Raw genomic sequence first — 12049 nt, forward strand, 5'->3', positions numbered from 1 at the left:
TAAGTGAGGCAGATAGGGGGGTTAGATTTGGTAAAATTTCGGGAAGAATTGTGTACATCTAAAAGGAGAGGGCAAAAAGAGGAACCTATATGGTAGCTGCATTTGCAGGTGGAAGAGAGTGATGAGCCAAATACAGTACAGGGATAAAGACTGAGGAATAGATGATTACAAAGGGGTACTTAACAGTGTTGAATAGTGCAGATGTTTCAAAGAGCTTAAAAATAAAGAAAACGTGAGGCTGTGTTAGAGGTCATTGTTACTGTTGAGGGAATAATCCAATGACATTAATAGTCAAATTTAAACAATTTGGGTTGATCAAAAAAAGAGACCACAGGAGGCAGCTGGTGCGTAGTGTGGTGGTTAAAGGCACTGGACTCTCACATTGCCAACTACAGTTTGAATCTCAAACCTGGTGGCTTGCATTCTCACTATCCCTCTCTCTCTCTGGTCAAATTGAAAGAAATAATAACAAATGGAATTAAAGTAATAATTAATTTTTAAAAAACACACCACAGGAATAACCAATTTTTTAAAAGTTTGGTGGTAAAGGGAGGGGCATGAGATAATACAGAGAGCATGCAGTAGGGTTAAGAGGCTCTTATTTTGTTTACATCAAAAGACTTGAAGAGACATCTGGAAAAGAATCAATATACAGGAAAAGAGTCAGGATGCAAGAAAGTAAGAGAGGAAATAAAAGAGTTCTAGATTTTTTGAGAATGTACTACTTATAGGTGCAGTTATGATTCTCCTTTCAACGAAAGAGCCTGACTTGTGGGATGTTTAGTATTTAATAATTTGTACAGGGCATACAACTAAAAGGGCAGGACCAGGCTCTTCCATGCTCAATGGCTATGTAAGCTCCTGGCAGGTAACCAGTGAGGTGGTCAGAAATGCCAGTAAAGGGAGGGAGAGGTTCATTTTGGCAAAGAGGAGGGACCGCCTCCCTCCCTCCCTCCCTCCCTCCCTCCCTCTTTCTTTCTTTCTGTCTTTCTTTCTTTCATTCATTCATTCTTTCTTTTTCCATCCAAACCCAGAGAAAAAAGTGAACTGAGGAAGAATTGGTGATGAAGGAAGAAGTTGAAAAAATGCTTGTGAGAAGTCTTAATTTGGTCATTTGCTTTGAAGGCATTAGAACCAAAAGGATGCATAGCTTGATTTTTCACTACCTAGGACAAATTTAACAGATTTTTAATGTATGACGTCTTTCCTTTAGTAAAGAACGCTTTTTTTTATATCTTTGAAAAGAATTTGAAATCTATGGAAAGGGGATGTGAATGTAAACGTTTGAAACTCTATAAAAAGTCACAGTGAATGATCAATTCCATTAAAAGTCGAAATTGACTTTCGACTTTTGACTTCATAGGACTGTACTAGTTGTCTGAAGGGCCACTATGATTGCTGCTTTTTTTCATACTTTCTTTTACCTGCTAATCCAATTGAGTCACATGGGCATTTTACATCGGTACTTCGAGGAAGAAAAATCCAGACAAAAGCAGAGAATGCAAGAGGTTAATTCTTAGCTTTGGAGCTTTAAAAAGCTTAGCTTTGGAAAACGATCATAAAACTTGGATAATGCAAAATGATGAAAATGATGTACTTAAAAATCTGTTGTAATCAATATGGAGGTGTACTTAACTGAACCTTTTATCACCTGCTATTTTGAGTGTTTTTATTTTAAACTTTTTCATGTGGGTAATTATTTTATTTCTCAAGAGAAGTACACTTTCTTGAGGACAGAGTTTTGGATCATACACAACAGTTAAGGCAAACAGCAGAACTGTATTGAAGGGGAGCTGGCTCCATGGAAGATATAGAAACTATTGCAGAAGGAATAAAATCCCAAGGTTGCCAAAGTTCAGTACTGAAAGAAAGAAAAGGTGATTGTATTAAAGAATGGGAGCCAAGTTTGGAGCCAAGGAAGAAGACAGGAAGTAAGTACTTAGGCTTAGGGGGCTATTTGTGGCTAGAAGTTGCTAGGGAATCTATTCTAGGTAGTGCCAGCTGTAGTGTGGAGAAATGGGCCAGTAGACAGAGCGTTAGCACCCTGACATCAGTCCCAGAAGGGCCCAAGGTTATAGTTCCCCCAATTTTACTTTAAAAAGGAATTTTTATTGGAGTGAAACAATTAAGCTTTACCTATAAATTGCTTTGGCATGGTAAAAAGACTCCAGAATTTGGAAGGAGAAGGGTACTGTTTGAAGCCTGACCCAATAAAAACAACTTCTTGACCTATTTTCCTCATGAAGTAATTATACTTTATTTGCCTTGTGGTGTTACTTTGATGATTAAATAAGATAATAGATAATATTTTGTGAATTGTTACGTACTTTGTTGTACAAGGAGTTTTGATAGTGTACAAAGTTTGTTATACAAAGTGTTACATAAATATTTTTATAATTGTTTTTGAGCTCTTAATCTAAAAACTTCTCTAGCTGCCTTAGTAATTAAAATGAGGGTCAGCAGGCAGCCTGTTATAGGTTAAGGTGGCTGGGTCCCACATGGCCAACTGCCTGGTTCAAGTCTGGGACCTAGTAGCTTGAAACACATGCCAAGTGTGGGTGTGTGCATTCCCAAAATACTGAGGAAAGCATAGAGGGTGATTTCTCACTTTCCATCTCTCTCTCTCTTTCTCTCTATGTCTCTTTCTGGCAAGCATACACACCTTATAGTAAGATTAAACCAAAACCAAAACAAGAACAAGAAAGGAAAAGAAAAGGTCTGACCACAGTGGCATGGGTGGTGGGGGCACTGCTGCCAGATGTGAGGCCATATGGAAAGCTTCTGGTTACTTACGTAGTTGTGTGACTGTGTGTGAGATAACTGTGCAGAAATCAATGGTGCACATCAATGAGTTCGTAATGCTTTCATTTATTTCCTTCTTCATTTTTGCTATTTTATTAACTAGAATCCCTTTCTGAGTGGAGAGGCTGAAGAAGGGAAGATTCCCAAATCTTTAAAACTACCCACAGGTCCACCAGCATTCAGACGCTGTCTATGTGTTCAGCCATGGCTGCCTCTGTTCTCTGGGAGTCCTCTACTTGACAAATAGTAACTAAGATCCACCTAAAAGAAGTAGGCTTGTTGATGTGTCTTACTGCTGGCTAGAGTCCTTTTTTCTTATATTCACGTTCATCTTCAAGACCTATTCAGGTATCTCCTCCTCTGTAAAGCCTTTCCTGACTACTTTTGCATTTTCTTGCTACCTGCAATGCCCTCCTTCTTCAAGTTCATTCTTTCTATCTCAGAGAAATGAGATTTCCTCAGGAAAGATTTTCCTGGCTTTATTAAGAATTTGTGCTGGAGCTGCTCAGGGACAGGCACTGAATCTGGTAATCACCAGAATGTCAGCTCCAGCACAGGTAGGACTTGGCATTTATTTATTGATGTATCCATGGAACCTAGAGCAATGTCTGGCACATAGCAGGTGCTCAAGAAATATTTCTTATTTGATAGAGAAGAGGCTGGTAATTGGAACTCTTGACTGAAATCAACATTTACTATTTATATTTTTAAAACTCAGTATACTTCCTTGTGATAAAAATAAATATGTTGCATTTCAGAGTTTTTGTGTCAGGAAATAATATTCAAACTTGTTAGGTATAAAAACAGGTGAGTAAATGTGTGAATAAAAATTTACTCTTGGATCAGCAGGTGGCCTGGTGGTTAAGGGGCTGGACTCCCATGGCTAACTGTGGTTCAAATCTTGTACCGAGCAGATTGAAAATCATGACAGACATGTGTATGTGCATGCCCAAAATCCTAGGAGAAGAATGGGAGAGAAGAGATTGCTGCATGGCCAACCCACTTGGGAGGTGACTTTTCACTTTACCTCTCACTGTCTCTCTCTCTGTCTCTAGTGAATGCACACACTTAATGGCAAAAACCTGAGCAAAACAAGCAAACAAAATTGCTGTGTCAGGCCAACCAGATAGCACTATAGTTAGGCCCTGTGTATAAAGAGCTGGATCCCACATAGCTGATGACATTTCAAATCCTGGCTTGGGAGGCTTGAAAGCATGCCCAAGCACATGTGGGTATGTGCTCAAAATCCAGATAGGATAGAGAAATACAAGAAAAAGGATTGTGGCATGATCATGCCCTATTGGAGGGTACTTCTTTCTCTCTCTGGAAAGCATATGTGACCTCTGGCAAAAAAAAAAAAAAAAATACACGCACCAGTAATTTTGCTACAGTAGGAATTATCCTAATATACCCTCATTTCTATGATATGGTAAAAGTCTTAAAAAGTTAGCACATGAATCAGTCACATCAAGATTTTTATATTGGCAAAGAAGTAAAACAATAAATTGAGAATTAAGTTGATAATTTTTTATTTTATTATTTTTCTTAGTTTGCTATAGGATATGTGCACTCATCACAGAGGGAGAGAGAGAAAGACAGACAGAGGGAGTGAGAAATCACTACCACACTCACAGACAGGGGGATGGCCACACATCAATGCCTTCTCCGTTCTTCTCTTGGGGTTTCGGGTATGCATAAACATGCACCCACTGTGGTTTTCAAGCTGGCAGGTCTGGGACTCAAACTGTGAAGTCATCTATGTAGGCTCCAGTGCGCTAACCTCCATGACACCTACTAGCCCCATGCTGATATTATTTTTTTAATTACATTTTAAACGGATTTAGAGAAATATTGCTGAATTATTATCACTAATTCTTTGAAATTTTTGCTAATTTTTGGCATTTTGTGCCATGAAATTATTTATTTTAGTTTTTTGTCATAGGGTGGGTGTACTCCCTTGAGAGAGGGAGACAGACAAAGACAGAGGGAAAGTGAGAAACCACCCTCCAGGGCAGATTGTCATACTGCAATCCCTTCTCCTTCATTTTCCTCTTGAGAATTTGGTCAGTCACACACACATAGCTGGCATGAGTTTCAAGCCATCAGATCTAGGATTTGAACCATTGGCCATGTGGGAATCCAGCACCTTAACCACTATGCTACCTGCTGGCCCCAGTCTTGAAATAATTTTTTTTTTCTTTTTCTTTTTTTGGAGAGGTTTTTCCTATAGGGCGTGTGCACTTGCCAGACAGACAGAGAGAAACAGAGAGACAGAAAGCGAGAAATCACCCCCCAGGGGGGATGGCCATGCCGGAATCCCGTCTCCTCCCTTCTGCTCTCGGGGTCTTGGGCACGCACTCACACATGCCTGGCATGAGTTCAAGCCCCCCGGTCCGGGATGCAAACCGCGGTCGACTACATGGAAGTCCAGCGACATAGCCATTACGTTAACTGCCGGTCCCTTGAAATAATTTAAAAAGTAAGTACCATATGTATTCTTTTCAGAGAAACGATCATGTGTTTTGTTGTAGTTTGGGCAGTTTATTTTCCAGATTTGCCGACATGTGCATGCCATTGGCTACAAAGCTGTTGGGACAAACTTGATCTTATCAGAACACAAGGACAGGAAACTTTTCTGTCAAGTGCTGGCAATTCAGTCAACTAGCACCTGCTGCAGCTCCAAGAGAAACTGCTAAACTGAAATTAATGCTTATGTTTCTCTTCCAAGCAAGTAATTTCATTAACAAAATTAGATTTCTTGGAGGGGTAATTGACACAATCTGGTAATTCAGAGACTTGTCATTAAAAATTAAGCATATAGGGAAACAACATGAACTGAACTTCCGCTACCAATCCCCCAGCAGCTCAGCAGCCAAAGCAAAAATCTCACAAAGAAATGTCAGTGGTCCAATACGGATCAGATGGGGATTTGCAGTGCATAGAGGCAAACATGCTGATTATTTTTCTCCCATTGTAAAAAATCTGCTCATGTTTGGAAAATGTGTAATCTTATTTAGAAAACTATTGCAAAATTTTTTAGTACTTTTTAGATAGGCACTAATGCATTTCACTTTTCCTTTCTAGTAACTAATCAAGACTTCTAAATTTCTAAAAGGCCTAGTAACTCCTGAATTCTGAACAGCGGTGTGACCTTTTCTTTTGACCTCTGAAATTTTTCTCATAATAAGGATTGTCTTTTTCTATGTAAAGTTCTTAAATATTATAAAAAGATCTGTGCCTGAGGAGTCAAGTAAAATCTGAACAGTTTCATAAGGATAAAAGTTAGTGCTTTCATATCCTGTGCCTTAGCTCCTGTTCCTCCCAGCTTGAACCTCTTTTTTCTACCATAAGTCTGTCTAGAACAAAATGACTGATTCTTGGAAGAGCTGCCCAACCATCCAACTTGAGTGATTTATTCCTTCTTGATGTCCTTTGGCATTTACTTCTTAAATCACACATTTGATACCTCCTGCACTGTTGTGTTGAACAAGTTTTACATTAATTGTATAGTTTCAGATTGTCTTTCACAACTAGGGGCTCAATTGTTAGTACTAAATTCACGTGGATTTGCTTGCCCATCTTTCTATCAATATTGGGTTGTCAGAGAAAGACTCAGAGCTATAAAATTTAGAAAAAAAGTTGACTACGAAAAAGAAGGACTGCTTTAATAAATAAAACAATGCCAATTATTTAAAAAGAAAATACCTTGCGAAATTAGGAAGGTTTCTGAATTTATATCTATTTGTTCAAAATGAAAAATTGCAAAATTGCACGCCGATTATTGTATTTGCAAAGATCACAGCACAGCTTCGACATCTGCATGGGAAAGTTCGGGGACAAGCCGGCTCCATAGCCTGCTGGTTAAGGAAACTGGATCCCATGTGACAGACACCAATTGGAATCCCAGCACAGTGGCTTGAAAAACATGCCGGATGTAATTTTATGTATGCCTCAGATCCCAACAGGGTGGAGAAATGGAGGAGAAGGGATTGTGATGACCACACACTACAAGGGGTGCTTTCTCCCTCTCCTCCTCCCCATCTCCATGTCTCTGTCTCTCTCTGGTGAGCATTTCTGTTGATGATTTCTAGCAATTAAAAACAAAGTAGTTCTGGGCACATTCTCTTTGTCAAAGAATCCAGATTTATAAGAAATGTTTAGGTTTTTCTTTAGGGGATCTGAAAAGTCAGGTTTCCTATTATTTTGTTTTGCTTTTGTTTTCTCTAGAGCATAAAGTATGATTTTTGATTGGGATATATAATGTGTTTGCTCTTATTGAAAGCAATGCCCAGTGGTAGCTTTGCTTCTGTCATCCCTCTTTCTGGTCAAAGGCCTGCCACTAACATCCCACTTTGACTAGTAGTACATAATTTGGCCAGTGATTTTGTTTAAATATTATTAATTTGACATTTGGCTTCATTTGACCTGTTTGTTATAAATTTTTTTTTGTTTAAATATTATTAATTTGACATTTGGCTTCATTTGACCTGTTTGTTATAAATTTTTTTTAAGCTTTGCTTTGGGAGAGAAAGAGAGAGAGAGACCGTTCCTCCCCCCTCTCCCCTTCCCCCAGGAGAGATGGTCCACACCATAATCCCTTCTCCTCCATTCTCCTCTCACGATTTTTGGACATGCATGTACACATACCTAGTGTGTTTCTCAAACCACTGGGTCCACAACTCCAGCCATGCAGTTGGCCATAAGGATCTACCTGCCTTAACCATCATGCCCCTGTCTTGCCCAAGATTGTAATTTCATTTTAGTATGATTTAAAAATGTAGATCCATAAAATACTAAGCCTTAAAAGCTAACTTTTATCTGGAGATACTTAAAGAACCTGGAGTCTGTAATTTACTTTCATGCTACTGAAGAATTTCATTGTTCCTTTTAAAAAAAGAAACAAAAACAAAAACCTTAATTAATTCAGAAAACACTCGCAAAAGAAATTTCAGTTCAATTTCACATGTATCAGAATGCAGATGATATTTATAAAAATAAATTACAGATAAATTAATGATAAACTATGGTTTCACAGAAGATTGTAAACATTTTGCACACTAGTCCTTTCTTTTAGACAAAGTGCTCTTTGGATGACAGATAAATGAACAGATAGACACTATTTTGAACTATATTGTATTTCAGAAAACACTTGAAAAGTTTCAATTTGTTTTTCTCTTGTAAACAAAAGTTTATCATTTAAATATTTTTTCTTTTTTTATTCACTCCCACTAGCCACCACTCACTCTATCAGACGGGCATTAGGATCTATACCGATCTCTCCCCCATCATGTCTTTAGATCTCTCAACCTCTGCCATAAAGTGCAGAAACTCAGTACAAACTGAGTAAGAATATACATTGTGAATATTTTAAAGTCTGGCTCACTTTGCCCAACATTAAATTTTCTTTATTCTTTCATTCTGAGTTGAACAGTAGGATATACTTGTTTCTTATACCTGTGAAATATCCCATAGTTGGAATTCCATTCTATATATGCCACAGATTTTCAACCCAATTCATCAGTTTTTAGATACTTATATTGGTTCCATGATTTTGCAATTAGAAATAATGCTGCACTTATCATGGATGTGAAAATTTCTTTTTGATTGTTTTCTTATCCTTTAGGTTGATAAAGAAGTTGGATTGTTGTATCATGTAGAAGTTCTATTTGTAGGTTTTTGAGAAATCTCCATATTGTTTTCCACAGAGGTTGGACTAATTTACATTCCCACTAAAAAGGTAAGGAAGTTCATTTTCGTCACAGCCTTGCCAACACTTACCATTTTTTATGTTTTTGATCCTAGGCATTCTAACTGGAGTTAAAAAATGTCTCATTGTAGTTTCAATTTTAATTTCACTTATGACGAAAGACTGAATATTTTTTCATTTGACTCTTGGCCATTCATAAGTCTTCCTTGGAGATTTGTCTGTTCATTTGCCTAGTTTTTAATTGGATTATTATTATTTTTTTAATGAGTAAGCTGCTTGATTTCCCTAAGTATTCTAGATGCCAATCCCTTATCTGAGGAATAATTTGCAAATATTTAAGAATTTTTTGTTCTTATCATTTTATTGATATTAGAAACTAAGCGCTATCCCATTTGTTGCTACCAGGTTTCTTCTATAGAGCCTGCAGCTATGAAAGGGTTACCTTTCTCTGAAAACCTTTCTGTTGATAGTTGTTTGGTATTTTTGGCCTACCAAAAGTAATGTTCTTTACTTCCTGTAAGAGGAGGACTTCAAATGCCATGCAGCAGGAAGCAGGCAATTTTTCCTGGGAAAATTTTGTAGGCATCACTTCCACATATGAAGAATAGTTCTTGCATCCTAATAGTGGGTTTATCTGACACAGTTAAGCAAGATTTTTGGCTTGGTTATAGTTACAAATTCAACTTATCCAATTATATTATGGTAGGAAGGAGAATACATGTATACTGAAACTATGAAAATGATTGCCTGGTCATAAAGCATAAAATAATCTATTAAATCCACTGTTCATACAATTGAATTTATTATTGTTTTGGTAACAAGATCCATCACCGTATGTCATTATTTTCTAAAGAATCATTTTTATATTTGATTTTTTTTTAATATGGTCTATCTCCTCCTTCAAGTCAGGAAAGGACTTCCTCATCTCCTGGGATTCAATGTCTCTTTCCTCTTGCATATCATAGAGTTTCATTGCCATGAATATTCTGAATTACTTTTCTGATATTTTGATAATTTCCTCTCTTTTTTTTCCCATAGTTTGAAATAAGTTACTGTGCTCCCCTGTTGGAGGTGTATTTCCTGGTTTTCTCATACGTGAGGCTCTTCTCAGATTTTTATTCTTTTGGTTTATATTCACTTTTGGCTAATTTGTTGGAGAAGCTTTCTACAACTGCTCACTTGTGTGTGCCCCTTTAGTACGAGGCACTTCTGTGCCAGTTTCTCTTTTTTACTGTGTTTTTACAATATGGTATCCACAGGAGGAGTTTTAAGTTCAGGTTTATGAAGAGGAGTTTCTCCGCTTTTGCAGCTGGCACAGTGGGTAGTGAGAATTTATCTGAGACACAATATTCAGATGTTTGGCTACTATGCACCTAGACTTGTCTGGACCCTCAGTGGGTAAAGGCTGAGTAGGAAAATGAGTAAGTAAGGTAGAAGAAAAGAGAATAGAAAACAGAAAAAGGAAAAGAAAAAACTGGGAGGTTTGCTTGGAAGGGAGGGGCTGTGGTCCTGACCCTGGTCCCAAAATAGCTAGGAGGCTTCAGATGAAGCTGTTTGCTTACGAGGCTTGCAATTACCCTGTCCTATGTGGGAGACAGTAAAGGAGAGTAAAGAATTAGCAAAGGAGAGGGGAAAAAAAGACCAAAACAAAACAAACAAAAAAACTCATCTACCTTTGTAGGTGTGGAACTAAGAGGTGTGGTTGGAAGGGAGGGTCTGTAGCTCAGTCCTGACCCTGGTCCCAAACTGGGTAAGTTTCCTGATGATATCCTAGCTTATAATCTAGACTGAGTTCTTCCTTTAGACTTTCTCTTTTGAATTTTGAGGGTTCCATTGGATATAGGAAATCACTTAAAAAGTGTTTTATTCCACTTTCATTAAATAAAAACTTTTAGGTCAAGAACTGAGTATAGCTTAGGAAGAAGAGTTTTAAAAATGTGTCTAAAGAAATAGAATATTATCCTAATAAATAAGTTAATTTAACCCACTTATCTATCTTTGTTTAGTGATGCTATAACAAAATATTTGAGGCCGTTGTTTATAAAGAACGGAATTTTATTTTCTCATAGTTCTGGAGGCTGGAAAGTTCAAGAGCAAGATGCTAGCAGGTTTGGTTGTTCTGGTCAGGGCTGCATCCTTGGGAGGGGAAGAATGCTGTATGCTCCTCACATGATAGAAGGTAGAACGACAAGAGATCAAATCCTAATACAGTGTCTTTATAAAACCATGAACTTATTCATAGTGAAGAAGCCTGTATAGCCTCACTATCTCTTAAAAATCAAACCTCTTGGCCTAACCACAGTAGCATAGGTAGTAGTGCACTGCTTTGTGATATTAGAACCATATGGAAGACCAGGGTTTGGCTCCTGGGTTGACTTGAAATATGGTGGGTATGTGCATGCATCCTCATTGTCCTGACTGGATGGAAAGCTGTTGGGGGATCATGGCATGATGAGATACTGTCAAGGATCTCTCTCTCTCTCTCCCTCTTTTACTCTCTCATGAAACAAACTTTAAAAAATAAGACTCAACTTCTTAATACTATTACATTGACAATGTCTGAATTTGGGGGAAATGCATTCAAACGTTCTGCCTTAGCATCCCCCCACCCCAATTTGTGTCCTTCTGACATGCAAAATTCATTAATTCTATTCCAATAACCTCAAAAATTCTTAACTTGTTCCAGGATCAACTCGAAAGTCTAAAGTCCAGTCTCATTGGAATAGCATATGAGCAAGACTGAAGGCATGATTCATCCTGGGGTGGGTAGATTTGCCTACAGCTGTGAACCTGTGATTCAAACAAGTTATATGGAATAGGCATAGTCCAGACATTCCCATTCAAAAGAGAGTGATGGGAAAGAAAGAAAAAAGTCACAGATCCCAAGTAAGTTAAAAACTGAACAAAGCAAATGACACTAAATTTTGAGGCTTATGAATAGCTTTCTTTGACTCTGTGTCCCACCTTCTGGATACACCGATGTGAAGCTTGGCTCCATGAAGCCACACGACTTTGCTAAGCACAGCCCACACCACTGCTCTCATGGGTTAGAGTTGAGTGCCTGCAGATCTCCTAGGCTCTAAAGGCTGGAATTCTGAAGGCAGCCATGTCTTCAAAATTCCACTAAACATTTCTCTAGTGGGGACTCTCTGCAGCAGTCCCACCCATTAGGTCTTAAGGCTTTCTAAGACATACTTTGAAATCTAGATGGAGGCAGCCATGCCTCCACAGGTCTCTACACCATGAGCCTGAAGATCGAATACCAATTGGATGCTGGCAAGGTTTCCAGCTTGCATCTTCTGGAGCAGGGTCCTCAGCTGCACCTAGGCTTACTCCAACCTGTCTTTTTTCAGTGTCACCTACCTTGTGCCACGATCAGTGCCAGCTATTGTTAATTGACTCAGCTCTTTCTAACAGGGGGCCAGAGACAGCATATATACTCAATCACTCAAGAGATACTCATTTATGGCTATTTCCTCTTAAGTCTATCATAATAAAAATAAATCAACTAATGTTTTTTCCTCTGGATCTTTATAATTA

This window comes from Tupaia chinensis, unplaced genomic scaffold, assembly GCF_000334495.1.
Source record: "Tupaia chinensis unplaced genomic scaffold, TupChi_1.0 Scaffold000527_1, whole genome shotgun sequence".
Classification (NCBI taxonomy): Eukaryota; Metazoa; Chordata; class Mammalia; order Scandentia; family Tupaiidae; genus Tupaia; species Tupaia belangeri.